This window comes from Puma concolor, chromosome E4 (assembly GCF_028749965.1).
Source record: "Puma concolor isolate L17-30 chromosome E4, mPumCon1.1.hap2, whole genome shotgun sequence".
NCBI lineage: Eukaryota > Metazoa > Chordata > Mammalia > Carnivora > Felidae > Puma > Puma concolor.
The window spans coordinates 45993376-46011432 of NC_141683.1; the positions used below are offsets into that span (position 1 = coordinate 45993376).

The window sequence follows — 18057 nt, forward strand, 5'->3', positions numbered from 1 at the left end:
CAGGGTGGATGATGTCTCACTCACTGTGAGTTTGATATCCACAGACAGACCTACCTACCCTCACAAAAATTCCCACTGTGCTGCCTGCCATGGTGCCTGAAATTTGTGTCACAAGTTCCTAGTTCTCTAGAGGCCACCAATAAAATGTTGGTACACTACCCAGGAGAATTAACAAATGAGCTATGACCTTTCCTTTCCTAGCTAAGAGACCTGACTCTAGAGAATGGGACTTGGAGCAAAGAGGTTTTAACGGAAGAAATATTAAAAAAAAAAAAACAAAAAAAAAAGCTCTGGATAGGGGTGGGAGTAAAGGAAGAACATTAAGAAACGAGTCACCACCATTGAAGACCTTACGTAATCTGTGGTGCTAGCTACCAGGTCACAGATGGACACAAAGGGGAGCCTCTAAGGACAGTGGGACCAAAGGGGGACCAGAAGGGTCTCTCAGACAAGGAAGGGGCCCAAAGGGACATTTTCTTGTTCCCCAGTTTTACCCAGATCAGGGCCTGGGAAGGAAGACTCCCTTCACTGCTGCTGTGACAGTGAGCTCCGGAAAGACAGTGACCGTGTCTTCTTGTCTGTGTCCCCAGAGCTCAGCACAGTGACTTACCTCACTGAGTAGACCTGCCACGAATTCACTTCCCTGCTCTCGTTTCACCTGCTTGTTCCTTTCAGATGTTTCTATAAGCAACCCTACATTCATACCAATGAACTTTCCATATCACCATTTCGCCTTCTGTAAAAAAAGCACCACCACCACCACCAACTTATTTATTGGCAGTGAGACCTTGGACAAATTACTTAACCTTCAGTTTACTAGACAATAAAAAGGAGAGAATGCCCCTGACTTCCTGAGCTCGTAGTGTGGACTCAGTGGGGTTGTTATGAACAGAATTGTGCCCCCCCCCCCCCCCCCCCCACCAAATTCGTATGGTGAAGCTCTAACCCTATTTTTGACTATTTGAAGTCAGGGCCTATAAGGAGGTAATCAAGTTAAAATGAGGTTGTAGGGTTAGGCCTTAACCCAATAGGACCTGTGTCTTTATAAAAAGAGGAAGAGACTCTAGAGATCTCTGTCTCCTTGCGTGCACAGAGGAAAAGCCCTGTGGGGACCCAGTGAGAAGGTGGCCGTCTGCAAGCCAGGAAGAGAGGCCTCAAAATAAACCAGATTTTCTGGCACCTTGGTCTTAGACTTCTAGCTGCCAAAACTGTCAGAAAATTGATTTCTGTTGCTTAAGCCACCCAGGCTGTGGCTTTTGTTATGGAAACCCTAACAGACTAATATGGAGGTAACTCATCTAAAGGGCTTTGCTACAGAGCCTGACACAAGGTGGGGATTCATTAAGTGCAGCTGTTGTCATTACTTATTGCATCCAATAAGAATACCTTTCTAGAAGAGAAAGAGAATCTGGAAATGCTGATACCAAACAGTTTGAAAATCCCCTTTAAGCTCCTGACGAGAAATTGAGGACATCAGAAAGAAGGCAAACCACACTCACTGAAGTTTTCCAATCCTATTTCTGCGTATAAGGCATAATGATTTGTGTCAAATAATATGCCTGCGTCTTTCCTCTGAGGAATTTTACGTGCTCATGCCAACAACTTATACATCAGGCAAACGTCTGTGTCCTAAGGATGAGCTAAGGGAATGTCTGAGATGGCCCGGTGCCTGAGGCCAGGACCGTGCGCAGAGGGGCGCTAATAAAATAATTGTGTTTGCTTCACTCTCTCTGTAGTTTAGGCTGTGCAGTCTGGAAGCAGGCCAGGCTGGTCTGTTTTAGGAATTGCAGCATTGAGTTTACAGTATAAGACAGGTTTTACTTCAAGCAGGCCTTAACTAATAATGGCCTTTTAGAAGTACAGCTAGCTGTGACTCATGGGCACATCAGGGTGAGGGACCTCCCAAAACTCTATTCTTTCACTAAAACTCTGAGGTTCTGGTTTCTTAATGTTGTTTACATTCCTCAGGACACCTCTGTTGGCCCCTCCACGTGGACTTCTGGGCTACGGACCTCCTGTGAGCAGGTGGGGGAGGGGGAAGAAGAGGCCTCTCAAGCAACTACAGTTCTTTTTGTTTGTATTTTCAATCCAAATTCATGCGTTGGATATGGTACTAAAATCCATAAATCCATTTGGGAAAACAGAGCCATCTGGGCTCATTGGTCAGAGTTCTAAATGGTGTAGAAAGAAGGAAAAAAATGTGACTTCTCATAAATGGGAAGGGGGTTGCCTTGGCTTAATTGAAAGCAGTTGAAAGGACTCTTTTGTCTGTTTTTTTCCCCTTAAGTTTTTCTTTAAATCAATGTTGTCCAATTGTCCTCAGAGACGACATAAGGCACAGTTGAAACTTCTATTGTCCTTTGCTGTTACTGCCTCTCCATCAACCTGGCTTCACAGGGTATGATGTTGTGGCCTATAGGATTTCTTGCCATTTATTCCTCTCTTGCAGATGAATGAAGTGCTAAAATATGGTTCATTAAACTCACTTCTTTTTGTATCTCCCAGACACTAAGTATTCTTTGATTCAATGTTGATTCAACATATTCATTAAACCCAAACATTTACTCTACACTCACCAGGTTCCAGGCCCTTTTAAAGGCAGTGGGGATGCAAGGCAAATGAGACACAGATCCTGCCTTCAAAGAGCTCCTGTTTAATGGGAGAGCAGAGAATTCATTCCTAACACATGACCACAGAGGAGGACAGAGCATGGAGAAAGTCTTTGAAGAGAGTACCAAAGGATTTGGCAGTGACCTTCCATGAGGGAAGAAAAAGAGAGGAGCGTTAGTGGGAAGAAAGATGAAATGAGGAAAAAGAAGCAATATGCAGGTTGTTTTCGAGAGAATCAGTCATTCTGATGTATGGATGAAGGCAGCTGGTGATGTCAATGTATATTGCAGACAAGTTTAGTTTGAACACCAGGAAGGTAGCCTCAGTAGGTGAAAGCCTGAACGGAACAATCTTTCTCATCTTGAGCTGCACTAAATAGTAATTTAGCAAAGGAAGGAAGGGTGGAAAGAAGGAAGGAAGGAAGGAAGGAAGGAAGGAAGGAAGGAAGGAAGGAAGGAAGGAAGGGAAGAAGGATGGAAAGGAGGGAGGGAGGAAAGGAAATCACCTTATATGCTTGGTAAAAAATCGTATATGAATCTGTCTGCCTCCATTCCATAATTCCAACCCCCCTTCCCAGAAAGAGTTGAGAGATTGGCCCACCAGAGTTTCTCTTTAAGAGAAACTTATAAGATACAACTAATAAACACCAAATTCATTGTTTGCCTGGTTTCTCAGAAGATTGGGGAATGGACTGACCTTGCCTTAAACCCATGAGAAGTGCACTATCTTAAGAAAAGCAACGGGGCACCTGGGTGGCTCAGTCGGTTGAGCGTCTGACTTTGGCTCAGGTCATGATCTCACAGTTCATGAGTTCGAGCCCCACGTCAGGCTCTGTGCTGACAGCTCAGAGCCTGGAGCCTGCTTTGGATTCTGTGTCTCCCTTTCTCTCTGCCCCTTCCCCACTCATGCTCTGTCTCTCAAAGATGAATAAATGTTAAAAAATTTTAAAAAAAGCAATAACAGTATGATATCTTTTATTACATAGGGTGATATAAAGATGGACAAAATTAAATATATATTATGATGTGGTTTGAACATTGTAGTAAATTAGCATGTAGCTTTGAATTTGTTATGCTCGTGGCCAAAATCTGTTATAAACAAGTTGGAATGCTGCTCAGACTGTGTCAAAAATAAGTTTCCAGAAAGGAGCCCTAGCATATGCCTACACAAATGTAGTACCGCTCATAAGGAACAGGGAAGTGAGGGGCAAGAGAGAGATCTACTAACTACTAATTAAAGCTGAATTTAAGGATTGCTATGGGATTTTCAAATGGACTGGGGTCAATGGTGAATCTTATTTAAAGGCCATTTGGGGAGGAAGAAGGGCCAGCAGGAGCAGGAAGACTTCAGGAAAGCACCTGTACCCCTTCAGAAATACATGTCTTTGGTTTCTTCCTTTCATCCCACTCACTCATCGGGCTTAACTGGTGGGATCTGGTTTTGATTCTATCTGCATAGCTATTTTGTACATATGTGGACACCCCAGATAGTGGTAGTAAAGAAGTTCACTCAAACTTGTTCAGTCCAGAGATCAGGTGATAGAAATCATGTTCACCTGTGCATTCCGAGTACCCAACATAGATGTTCAATATGTTCAGTGTCTAAATTAACAGGCTCTTTGCTCTATTAGTTGTACTACTGGAAAATCTGTTTCTCTAAAAAATATTTACTAATTATCTACCCCTTGGCAGGTATTATATAAAGCACTAGGGATATAAGTGTGAGCAAGAGAGGCATGACCCTGTCTTCCTGGAGCTTGTTGCTCATAAAGAGAGGCAACAATGAAATCAGAAATTATAAGAAGTTATGATAACATCGTAATATGGTAAGTGGGGTGCTGATGAGGTCAGTGCCAGGGAGACCATGTCTGCTGGGAAGGTAGATCAAGGAATGCTTCCTGGGATAAGTGACTCAGATGAAGTTAGTCAGAGTTCTCAGCCCTAATGGGATTTATAATCTATTTGGAGAAGGAACACTGTCACACATGCAAAAGTAAGGAACAGTGTGAGATAAGATGCTCCAGGTTCAGTGTTAGAACATGGATTATAGATGGTAGAAAGGGCAAAACCAGAGGACAGAAGTGGGCATGGAGGTTTTCCAGGAGGGAGGGGCCCATGACTGTCCTTGAGAAATGGGGAGGACAGTGGAATAGAACAAGAGGAGAAAAGGCTGAGAAGAGAATTGCACCAGCTGGGGAAGGGAAGCCTAAGATGCGTGGTAGCAGGAAATAGGCTGAATTATGCAGGACCTGGAAAGTCAGGCAGAAATGGAAGTAGAGACATAACCATATTATAGTTATTATTTTAAATAATATGATAAAAGCTACTACCTTTCACGTCCCAGTCTGGGGTTAGGTGCTGGGCAGGAAATGTTTAGCAATAAGCCTGCGATCCTTCCTCTCTCTTTAGCAGGGGGAGGCCTATGGGAAAGGAAGAAGGAAGGTAACAGTCAAATCTTCATGTAAACACACTAATGATGTATGGCTAGCGCAGGTTCTTATCTATGAAATGCTTTTGGAAGGAGGTACCTGTCCTGCCTGGGTTGCTCATCTGTGGCAAACCTGGAATCTATGGATGTAGCGAGCATGGGTCCTGGGAAAAGGTAACGTGAGTTATGCAACTATCTGAATATAATGTGAAGATACTTGATGATGGCTCTTTTCTGTATAGGTGATGTGGCCACGTACATGGCTTAAAGGTTTTCTGTTGATCTGGGTAAGAGAGTGTCTTGATGTGGCATGAAAGGCCTGAGGATTTGCATGAGTCCTGGACCCCTGGCTGCTTTACCTGGGCTTTGTGATTGTTTACTTCATTGAAATTATTGGGGCGCCTGGGTGGCGCAGTCGGTTAAGCGTCCGACTTCAGCCAGGTCACGATCTCGCGGTCCGTGAGTTCGAGCCCCGCGTCGGGCTCTGGGCTGATGGCTCGGAGCCTGGAGCCTGTTTCCGATTCTGTGTCTCCCTCTCTCTCTGCCCCTCCCCCGTTCATGCTCTGTCTCTCTCTGTCCCAAAAATAAATAAAAACGTTGAAAAAAAAATTTTAAAAAAATAAAAAAAAGAAATTATTAGTAAAGCTTGATGCTGGTCAAGGTCTCTATTTTTATGAGTCTGCTTTAACACTCTGATCCTTTGTGTTGCCTTAGATACATTACGTATATTGTCTCATATCAACTGTATATGGTAGGTGCTCAGAGAAACTGGTTAATTTGTCCAATATCATACAATGAGGAAGCAGCAGCCTCCAATTTCAACCCAGATTGGACTCCGCAGCCCACACTCTTCCCACTGTTCTGCATTGTTCCCCTTTTTAAACTTGAACAGAACAGAACAGAAAAGAACAGCTCATGGGGCCCCAGGAAAGCCCTGGAGGACCAACAGGAAGCCCAGAAGCCCTTTGAAAGCCACTTCCCCAAAGTACAGTTTTAATGGGAAAAGTCTTTCTGGTGTAAAACCTGATTCATTCGAGATCCGAAAGGTAGTGTTTGTGTCACATTTTCCATGGAAATTCCCATTTTCACCAGAGGCTTACATCCCCACTGGGACTCTGCGACTCATGGAGCATTTGTGTGCTATCGGGGGAATAATACCACAGTCTTTGAATGCTGAGAGAATGGCCAAAAGACTCTGCCCTTGATCAGAATCAGATGATATAAATTGGAGTTTCTAGTTCCATCTTTAGCTCGAAAGCAAGCTGGGCCTTGTGGGAAGACTCACTATTCCCCGATGGGTTGGATCAGCCATATTTCACATGGGCTTCAGTTTATGAGGACATTTGTACGCATTCATTCACAGCTCTGAGGGTTTTTTTTTCCGTCTGTTTTGTTTTGTTTTGTTTTGTTTTGTTTTGTTTTGTTTTCACATGAATTTTTACAAAGCATTGGATCCATTTCCTGTTAGGAACTCGAGGTTCTCTTAAAAAAAAAAAAAACTGGCATATGAATGTGAGGAAAGGGGGTAAGCCATATTGAAGAATCCACTTTTTCTTTTCTGGAGAAGTGGTTTAATTCTAGTTGCCTCAGGTCAAGGAGTCCCATTCTTAGAGGCCAGCTGACTAGTATAGCACCTTGGTTCCTGTTAAAACCACCACGGGATACCCATAACTGGGATGTGGCATATTGCCTTATGCCTGGAGCTCTCTCAGGGCTGCCGGCATCGTTAGTGGACAGATGGAGCCATCTTCCCTTCCCTGGCTGTGCCTGTTTAATCATCTCTGGAGGTAGCTATTGTACCACCAGCTAACACAAGTGCTTAATAAACATCTAAATTGCAATACCCCCAAAAGGTGTTCACCTTTATAGAAAAATCTGACGAAAGAGCACCAGAATCTTTATTTCAACAATCAAAGCAGACCCACACATATCTGGTATCTATTTACAGCAATATGCTGAGGAGCACTTTACCTTGGGTCTTTACAAGAAAAGTAAAAATTTAGTTGAGAATTACCGAAACCCAGTAATTACTGAGCTTAGTTGAGAGAAGGCAGTGGTCTGATGTAGACTTCAAGTTTCTCTTTTTCTGGATTCCATTGATCCCCTTCTTCGCCTACACTTAGCATCCCATTGTGGTCTCTCTCCTCTGGGCAATTGCTTTCTTGCTTCTGGACTCTTACCATCTTCAGGGTCTTTGGTCTTTGTTTATGCTCTTATCCGATCTTCCTTTTATACACAACCTTTCTAAGTCATGAAGGAGAACTTGATTTGTTCTAATGCATGGCAGAATACTGGCTATTCACTTTGTTGAGTTGCCAGCCTATTTGCTGATGGTCCTGTGATTTTCCAGACTCAGCACTTGATGTTCTTTATGTCTTGGTGCCCTGCTCCTTATATTCTTTCTTTGGCCTTCCATGTAATGAGAAAAAAAAGAATAAATACCTCTTTGCTTGTGAAGGGAAGAGTAAACTACAACTGAATATGGATTTCCTGCAGTGGTACAAAGACATAGGCATACAACTGTCTTTGTAACACCACAATCCATCGAATCATCTGATATGGTAAACAGAATATCTGACTAACTACTGGCTTAAACAGGGAGCTGTTTCTGGGCATAATTAATACAGTAACAAGGTTGTCAGGATTCCAGATTGACTTATCTGTCATTCTTTGTCTTCATACTACAAATCCAAAGAAAGACAGGGAGAAAGCTCATCCCATTAGAGTTCTCTCTTTTCAACAAAAATAAAATGGAGGGAAATCTTTTCCAGAATATATACCCCACCTCTAGCAAGTTTCCCTTTAATACTATGGGTCAGGATAGGGTCACTGCCTATGCTGCCTGTAATGCAACTGGGAGAGTCACTGGTCTCTTTACTGGAAGTGGACTTTGTGTGTAAAGAAGGAGGGGAAAGCCTCTTGAGTAGCCAACCACTGTCACAGACAAATTCATATGTTGAAACCCTACCCTTCCATGTGATGGTGTTAGGAGATGAGGCCTTTTGGAGGCAATGAGAATGAGATAGGATCCCTTGAAAAGGATGGAACCCTTGAAAATCATGAGAGAGCTTGCTTCCTCTCTCTGCTTTTTCCACCATGAGGAGAAATCTGCAACCCAGAGCAGGACCTGACCATGCCTGCACCCTGGTCTCAGACTCCCAGCCTCCGGAACAGTGAAAAAATACATTTCTGTTGTTTATAAGCCATCCAGTCTATGGTATGCTGTTAGAGCAATTCCAACAGACTAAGACAACCACAGCCATTCAATACTCACCTAAAGTGCAACAGCCCAGGGATGGATTATATTTAATCATTTCACGCTTGCTGTCACATGAGCCACACAAACAGTTACTATGGAGTCATAAAAGAAGAGACCTCAAAAGTTGGGAAGTCCTGAGTCTCTGGCAAGCTTTTATTTTTTACAAAAGCTCCCTTACCTGGTTGTGGTTTAATATCTACTGAAACCCCGAGGATATCACACACACACATGCACACATGCACGCACGCATATCTGACACCTTTTATGTAGACTTGGTCACAGCTATGCACATTACTGAATCATTTCTAAAATCAGAACAGGAGCTTACCAGAAAATAATCTAACAAGTCTAGGAATCGTAACAAAATCTTGGGTACAGCAAGGGCTAGATGCAGCTTAGCCTCTGAGTATTGCTGATTAAGTTACTAAAAAAGAATTTAGCAACTAGGATTTTCTAATGATGAAATTTTTTTCCTGTGTAATGACAGTAGCAAATTTAACAGAAGAAACGCTGAGGAATGGTGATTATAGATGCATCCCAACCTAATTTTTCTTCCCCGGTCTATAATAAAAGGCATGGGGCTCAAACCCCTGGGGAAAGCAAGAAAGCCAGGTGTGTATACTTTTGGTAAAGACAGGTTCCCTTCTTAGGATGATGTGTCTGCAGAATCATCTGGAGAAGCAGATGTGAGGGAGGTTAATCCGCTTACTTAAAATATCCTGAAATAGCAGGAAAAGCTATTTGAATCTCAGAAAGTCTGTGAGGTAGTTGAATGGGTTAATCAATATTTCATTTGATGAACTGGCTTGCTGAGGGGCTTTAGGGGACGCCTTTTCCCTTCCTCTGAAGAAATAACAAAGCAGTTGGGTGAATCAAGGGTCACACCCAGGGCACCTGGAAGGGAACCTCTGTGGAACTCTCTCTTGGGTTTGATTGTGGAGTTTTGTTTGTTTGTTTGCTTGTTTTTTTAATGTTTATTCCTTTTTGAGAAAGAGAGAAAGAGAGAGCAGGGGAGGGGCAGAGAGAGACACACAGAATCTAAAGCAGGCTCCAGGCTCTGAGCGGTCAGCACAGAGTCTGGGGTGAGGCTCAAACTCACAAACCTCAAGATCATGACCTGAGCCAAAGTCCGACGCTTAATCGACTGAGTCACCCAGGTGCCCCAATGTTTGTTTTTTTTTTTTTAATTCATTTATTCATTTTGAGAGAGACGGAGACAGCATGAGTAGGGGAGAGGCAGAGAGAGAGGGAGAGAGAGAGAATCCTAAGCAGGCTTCGTGCTGCCAGCTGTGGAGCCAGATGCAGGGCTTGAGCTCACGAACGGTGAGATCATGATCTGAGCTCAAACCAAGAGTCATTCACTTAACCGATTGAGCCACCCAGGCACCCCCTTGATTATGTTTTTAAGGGTTTGGAAAAATTAAGAAATGTTAGGCCTGTTTCTGATTAGTTTCTGAGACACTCACCTAGTGGTGTAACAATGTTTATTGAAGAAATTGTATATTGTGCGTATAGCAGTTTTGACAGGAGTCCTGACCCTGTGGGTGAGGAGGAGCCCGTAAGTAGCACAGCGTGATCTCCAATCAGAAGAAAGAACATGCGGGGGCTCCTGGGTGGCTCAGTCGGTTGGGCATCCGACTTCTGCTCAGGTCACCACCTCATGGTTTTTGAGTTCGAGTCCCACGTCAGGCTCTGTGCTGACAGCTCGGAGCCCGGAGCCTGCTTCAGATTCTGTGTTTCCCCCTCTCATTGCCCCTCCCCTGCTCTGTCTCTATCTCTCAAGAATAAATAAGCATTAAGAAAATTAAAAAATAATAATTAAAAAGAAGAAAGGACATGCTGGGACACATGCCTTTAGAAAGGAAGCATTTGATCCTTGAGGAGACAAGGGGACAGAAAATTTTTTAAAAAACCTAACCTATGGGAAAAAAAAGGGCAAAGAGACATTTAGAGTAGGTTGAAAATAAGAATGTTAAGAAAATTAACATCTTCTCTTTGATAAGAGTAAGTAGACAGTTATGGTCTTTTTATTCCATTTAGAAGTTCTAGAACCAGTGCAGTCTCACTGGGGAACTGCAGACAGGCTGGGCACTTTCACAATTTTCATACATGTATTCACTCATTTATTCTTCCAGGCATCGTTCATTAATCATCCGTCCCCAGTCATTTACGAGGGGCCTCCTCTATTTCAGGCAGCAGAGCCACCATGATGAACAAGAAGTTCTTCATCTGGAGGACTGCGGCTCGGCTGGAGGGAGGCGTATATAAACAGCTAGTAGGGTAAACACAGTAAGTGCTGCACTAGACCTAACAGCAGGTCACTGTGGGCGCACAGGAAGGAGAACCCCTGACTCCTCTTGGGTGGCTGGGAAAGGCTTCACAGAAAGGGACGTTAGAAGTGGGCCTGGGAGGACGAATGGGAATTGGTCAGGAGAAAAGAATGAGGAGGAAACCCCACTGAGGGAAGGGTCTGTGTGAAAGCCCTGGGGTGTGACTGGGCTCGCTGAGAAGAGGAGAGAGCAGTAAGGGTAGGGGTGAGGCCCGCCTCCAGAAGGTGCGGGAGAGGTGACCAGGGCGAGCGGAAACAGGAGCCTTGGTGTGGGGGAAGCCCTCCACCTCAGGGGCCGGAAGGTACCAGTGCACCCCACGGGGCCCAGGCCCTCCCGCCACACACACACACACACACACACACACACACACACACACACACCCACACACACACACACCCTCCACACACACACAGGAACTGTTGTTTCGGTCAGCCCCCTCCTGAGAATACAGTTGAGTCTCTCAGTTGTGCACTCCAGAGCCCAGCACTCTGGGAACACTCTAAGGTGCTTTGGTAGAGAGGACCCAACAATGGTTTTTAAGCATGGGAATGACACACACACACTGGATCTCTAGGCTGGAAGTTCATTGAGTCAGTGAGTTGCTTCACTGAGTCGTGAGCAACTCGGTCTCCTGTGAAGACTTGGCATGTAGAAGGTCCTTCCTAAGCAAATGCTACTTTGTTAAATGAACTCAATGAATCAGGCGGAGTGGAGAATGGACTAGCGAGGAAGGAGACTACGATCAGCCCAACTGAGAGGCTGAGACATAAGAATCCAGGTGAACTATCACAGTAGGGTTAGAGAAGACAAGCCAGTATTTAGACCAGCACTGTCCAATAGAACTTTCTACAGTGATGGAATTGCTGTTCGGCACTGTCCATAACACCAGCCACTAACCACATGTGGCTCTTGAATACTTGAAATGTGGCTAGTGAGAGTCAGGAACTGAACTTTTAATTTTAGCTAATTTAATTATAAATAGCCACATGTGAACAGCCGCACTGAACAGCACAAAACTAGAGTTTTCTGTGGCAGAATCAAAAGAACTTGTAACACATTGGATATATTCATTAGTTCAATCAACAAAGATTTATTGATCATTTTCTGGGTTCTGGAGGAGAAAATGGGGGCCAATTTGTGGCAACTGTATGTACCATGCTAAGGTGTTTAGAGTTTGTAATAACGAGGGGAGGAGAATGGACAGGCTATTTCAGCAGGATTGGTCAGGGAAACCATCTCTGCGTGACAAGTCGAGAGTTGGATGATGAGAAAGTTATGCAGCTTAAGAAAAACAAAAACAAAGGCTCCAAATAAGAACTAGATCAATCATTGATGAAAGAGAGCAATAAAATTCAGCATGAAACACTCAGAGCAAGAAGGGACCTGCACCATCTGTAAGTCTAACTCGCTCTTCCTTTCTCTAGGAAGACAACAGAAGCCCAGAGAGGTAAACTGACTTACCTAAGGCCACACAGCTACTTAATAACACATTTGAGAACAGACTCAGTCTCCTGACTTCCAACTCCACTACTTACTGGGTAAGTCTATCTTAGCATCTCAAACCTCATTTTCCTGATTACTGCAAAGGGTTATTGCAAGAAATGAAAAATGTAACAGAGACAAGGTGTTAAAAATGGTAGCTATTTTCATTACTGGAGTTGCTTTAATCTTACAGGGTCCTCTCAAGTAATTATGTTATTAATAAGAACTATGTCATTCTTTTAGCAATACAAAAGCATAATGCAAAAAATTTAGTAATTTAATAATACAAAAAGCATTAAGAGAGGCAATGAGCATTCAACTCCTAATTTGTTTTAGTTGTTGTTTGGGGTGACTCTCAGCCTTGGTCCTGTGCAGTCAACAACAAGTACCACCTGCCATTTGCCTAGAGGCAGCGCAAGAATTACGAAATTCTGGAATTCTCTGTAAGGGAAGAAATAACCAGCCTCGACACGGCCGCCCTTACAACCCACCTTGTTAAGTGGTGGCAAGTATCACAGTCCTCAGATGCTTCTGAAGACAGAAAAATGAGGCTTTGGTTTTCCCGACAGGCACAGCTGTCATCAAGTTCCTTGTGGAAAGCTGCTGTAGACAGAGGCTGAACGGAAGTGAGGGCTTTAACAGGATGTGAATGTTGAAATGATGAAGTGTGCGCTAAAAGCATATGGCACAGGGAAGGATTTTCTGCCTTCAGGATTAGGCACCACATCTGTGCCCTGTGAGCTTATAGTTTTGTAAATATTCAGACAAGGCAAACAGTACGATAAACAGGGTCATGCCTTTGCCAGAGTGACAGTCGGCGTGGAAATATACGTGGTGGCTCTCTCTGACTTCTCCGGGTCATTTGGTGTTCAACCCAGGAACTAGCCCACGCTCAATCCATTCTGTTGTGTGGCGTCCGAGCTTAGGGACTATGGAGCCACCAGTGCAATTATCACTAATCAGTAGTTGGATACGCTGCCTGAGTAACATGAACAACGAGGCACTGAACAACTGCAGGCTGTTGTGAAAGAGTGGCTGAGAGCCATGTCTGAGGCTCGCTGCCCATCGCCTCACCGCTCCAGCCCCACCTGGTGAAGCCAGGATCCTCTGCCCAGACCGTAGGGCCGTCACCTCCTCCCATCATTCCTGAGCAGCAGGGACCTATCCAGATAATGCCTCTGCACCTTCAGTGCTCCCAGTGTACCTCCCAGTAGACACGGTGACATAGTCAGAGCCATAGAGGCAGAGGGTCCAAACCCTTGGCCTGAATCTAGCAGGTCTGGATCCCAGACCTCTTTGTACCACACAGTTCAGCTTGGGACAGTTACTTAATTTCTCAGAACCTCTATGTTCTCAAATGTGGAACTGGAATAATGTCTACCTCATAGGCTTATGTGAATCAAAAAACTTATTATTGTATGGGAAAATGCTTTGAAAAATAGAAAGCACTACTCCAATGAGAGCAAGGTATTATTTAGTAGTCTACACCACATGGTATATTTTTGTGGAAAAAAATAAAGCCTCCTGAATATTACATTATATTCATATCACTTCATTCATCCATTCATCCACCTCTTCATTCATTCAGCACAGTTTTATGAGACAAGGAATCTAGGCCCAGTGCTGTGGTGTATACTAGGTAGATATCAGATCATGAACAGCTCAGATTACTATTCCTCATGGAGCTTACAGTCTATTTAGGAGAGGGGGACACTGTAAACCAATAATTATGCAAATGCATTTAAAATTACAAAGCGCTCTAGGTGCTGTGAAGAAAAAGTGCGTACGGCCATGAGCGAGGCTAATAGTGGAGGTCCTAAATATGAGACTCAGTTGAGTTGACTGACTTGAGACAAGGGACTTCAAGGTAGCAGAAAGAGTATGGGGGAAGCCCTTGAGAAAGCAGAGCATTTGGTAAATTCAAAGACCGAGAGGCCCATGTGGCTGGAACCCAGGAAAGAAGGATCGTGTCGCCAAATTCGTGCAGGCAGAGCAAGGGTAGCAGATGCCTCCTAGGATTCTGTTGTCAGAGAGCTGCGAAGTTTGAGCCCTAGTGGAGAAAGGACAGAGCAGTTACAAGACTGGGAAAATGAACTCACTAGAGAAATGTGGTAATATAGTTGTGTGATCCATTTAACTTGAGATAAGATAAACTCATAAAGATTCTAATCTCTTGGTTGGGAGATTTCTTTTATAGCAGTGTTCAGCACTTAGATGCACTCACATAAATTAATTTTGACATTGTTAGTTGTGGCTTTCCACTCTGTACTATTCTACGTAAACCTTTCTACATGTTTGTAGTCCATAAACTTGTTATGCGTAATGGCTGTATAGTGTTCCATCACGCTTTCCATCGGGACATTTTGGGCCCTTCCACACACTGGTATGGTTTTTAGTTCTGTATAGATCCCCCCCCCCACCCTTAAAAATAGTGCTGCTGGGAATCTTTTTGTTTTCTTCTGAGTTATTTTCTTGGGTTACATTCCCTCATGGGTCACTTCTCTGCATGTCAGATGGCTGCTCTGATGCTCATGGTCTTGTTTTCTCATGCTTTATTTGTCTGGATGTGAGCAAATTCCCTGGGTACCAGCTGCCTCAGGGAGTTGCATGGGAGGGGCAGGGGCAGGCAGGAAGAGGGTCATCCTCATTAGAAAGACGGAGAGTACCAGCTCTTGCCTTAATGTGTTTTATCCTCGAGGATGGCACCTGTGTTGGGGGTTTGCTCTACACTCAGAACCTCCATGGCCGTTAGCCTGACAGGTAGTTCATTCACCTCTCTCACTTTGCAATCTCCCCCAAGGGACTGTTAAGTTCCTGGGGAACGCTGTATGTGGAATAAAATGCAAGGTATGGCAATGACTTGACTTGTTAGCAGGAAGTGATTGTGAGAAGAGACCTAAAATCTCTCTGAATGTAATTCACTCAAAGTGATAATTCTATCATCTAAGGCAGATGGTTCCCTGAGTATCAGCCTTTTAATTTCTTTCTTTAATATTTCATTCAGAATTTCTAGATGTTGTTTAGAAATTGGTCAGGGACCAACTAAACCAAATCGAGCACATTATCAGGGAAATTTAGACAACAAACATCTTTTTCTTGCCTGATCATGGCTCACCCACTCATTTGATCCAGTGTATCTCTTAAGCATTTGCTTTTAACATTAGTCAAAAAGTTAACGGAACAAAACAGAGTAGCTGAACTCATTTGATTTGGGATAGAATATAGCACTCTGTCCTCTGGGGAAAAAGTTCTATTCCCTGAGTCAAACATAACACCACATAATAATGATTCAGTCTAGAGTTTTTGAAAACTGGAGAATAAGTCCCAAAAGGTTTCTCTATTTTATTAAAAGAAAACAAAACAAAAAGACAAAAATGGAATATAATAACTATTTTGTCCTCTTACCCAAAAAGGGTGCATAGGAGAAGACAAAATCATAGCCTTTTTGATCAGAACCACCATCACTGACTGTCAGTGATACCTACTGTTAATAATAATGGCACAAAACAGCTATGGAGCGTTCACTGTGTGCCAAGCACGGTGCTTTACATTTTGCCCTCATCTCACCTCCGCGAGGTAGATTTTCTCAAAGTCACACAGCTAATGAATGATGGACTCAGGATTCAAAGTGTGACCCCAAAGCTAGTGCCCTTCACCTCCTCTCTGCCCTTGGGGCTACAGTGACTGGAGGCAGTGTGTGGTAACAAGACAAACCCATGCCAGGGGTTCCGGAGCATGGGTGTCACCTCCATGTTAGCCTCCAAATTCACCTGTTAGGTGAATTTAGGTAAGTCGCTCAAGCCTCCTTGCGATTCCACTTTCAATGAAGCAGCATGGACTCATATTTTTTTCTAACTCCCAATGTGAGGTCATGCTAGGTGATGGCTGTGAAAGTTCTCTGATAACCAACCATAAAGTCCTATAGAAATAGAAGGACTTATTAATGTGTATTGTGATTGCTCTGATGATGTGGCAAGATTCTCATATTTAAAATGTGAGGCACGCAATAGCCGCTGTGGGGTAAGGTGGCTCGGTGGGGTCAAATTTGAATGTCACATCCAGTGAGCTTGTGATTCAAAATTAATCATCTCATACCCTGACATGCCAGGGAATCAGAGAATACCCAGCCAGGAGGCAGCTGGGGTCATGTATGTTGTGTATATGACTTGACTGATGTGATGACAGATGTATTCAAAGCATCACCAGGGTCTCTAAGCAGACCTCCTTCTTGGAAAACTGATGGGCATGGGAGGCTTCCTCCAGTGGCTGCAGGTTGGGAATGGATCGTACCAGATCTAGATCATGAGGTCGAGTTCTAGAACAAGACTGAGGGGTGGAGCAGGAATCGGGCATTCTTCAGAGCAGTCTTGTTGGCCTTGTTCCGACCCAGGCTCCATGCCTTGAGCAATCAGCACATCTCAGGTCTTGGGTTTCTAGATGATGGAATATTTTCCGTCACTGATCAGGACATGGAGGCCAAGGCAGAAATTTCATCTGTACTTCTTGTAAACCCAGCAGACTAGTGGGTCTCAAACTTCAGGGAGACTAAAATCTCTTAGAAAATTTGTTCAAAGGCAGATTTCTGGGATCCATTCCTAGGGGGTCAGGATTTCCTTGGTCTTAGGTGGTAGCCAGGATTCTGCCTTCAAACAAACTCTTAAGTAACTTTGATGCAGATACATACAATTTCTATTTTTAGGGGGGAAATGTAGAGGAAGAGAAGAGAGCTAGTGTGCTAAAAGTTAAAAAGCATTTATTGACCACTTACTATCAACCAGGCAGTCTTCTATACATAAATTACCATAAGACATAAAGTGCTACATAAAGTAACTCCATGAACCCTCACCACGGTCCCCTGAGATATACAATATTTCCTCCACTTTACAAATAGGATGACAGAGGCACAGATTACTTGAGAAGACACTGGCACCCGGTTTCATGGTAGGATGTAAAAATGTTAATATCTCAGAAGAACTTTCCAGGAAAGGGATAGATTGCTCAGATCCCATCCAGAGGGAGAGCCATTACTCCTACTGCTTGATTCTAACATTAAAAATTCATGCCAGCCCAGGGGCACCTGGGTGGATCAGTCGGTTAAGTGGCCAACGTCAGCTCAGGTCATGATCTCACCGGTTCGTGGATTCAAGCCCCACCTCAGGCTCTGTGCAGACAACTCAGAGCCTGGAGCCTGCTTCAGATTCTGGTCTCCCTCTCTCTGCCCCTCCCCCACTCACACTCTGTCTCTCTCAAAAATAAATCAACATTAAAAAAAATTTTTAAAAACTCATGCCAGGTAGGAATGGAGGTTGGGTGAAATTGCTTGCCCTAGAATCTGTTTCACCAGATGCAAACTTTGAGACTGGGGGCCATGAAGCTCCCATAGTTCCAGCTTTGTTCATAGGGCCCAGCCTCTCATGAAGAAGTTGCCTTTCTCCCAACCAACTTTTTCCTCGGCAGGCTCCTAATTGAAATGCTGCAGGCCTCATACTTGCCTATCAGGTTTATAGAAATAGGAGTTTTAAGCCTCTTCTAATTAAAAGTATAATGCTAACCATCTATGGTCAGTTAGCTCATTTGGCGAGAGTCAATTTAGAGTAAGGGTGAACTCACTGGATTTGCTCTGTTATAATAGAATTCACTGGAATTTCTTTCATGTCTTTGCCTAAGAAAAACAAAGAGGCAGGGAACTCAAGGGACCCCCTTAACCGTCCCTAGTTACTAAGACAATTCAGGCAGCCCAGAGAGGAGGTAGTACTTGAATGGTTGGTTAGAAGTGCTCTCTTCTGATTTCATTATTCATATACTATGATTTTAATAACGTTGAAGTTGGCTGAAGGTTGTTTAAAAATTTGAAGCTCCCGAGTTCCAGACCCACATTTCTGTCTGACTGTTAAGTTCCATTTGGTGGCTCTGCCAGCATCCCATCCCCAAAACGTGTCCCAAACCAAA

At 43.8% G+C, this 18057-nt stretch overlaps 1 long non-coding RNA gene across 1 annotated transcript in view; it reads left to right on the forward strand.

Moving 5' to 3' along the window:
• Positions 1-5991: 5991 nt before the first annotated feature.
• The window catches only part of LOC147572635 (uncharacterized), a 124984-nt gene continuing 112918 nt past the window's right edge, over positions 5992-18057 (forward strand). The window contains exons 1-3 of the long non-coding RNA XR_015246002.1: positions 5992-8908; positions 10489-10585; positions 12051-12164. This is a non-coding gene — a long non-coding RNA (uncharacterized LOC147572635). The remainder of the gene's footprint in view (positions 8909-10488; positions 10586-12050; positions 12165-18057) is intronic.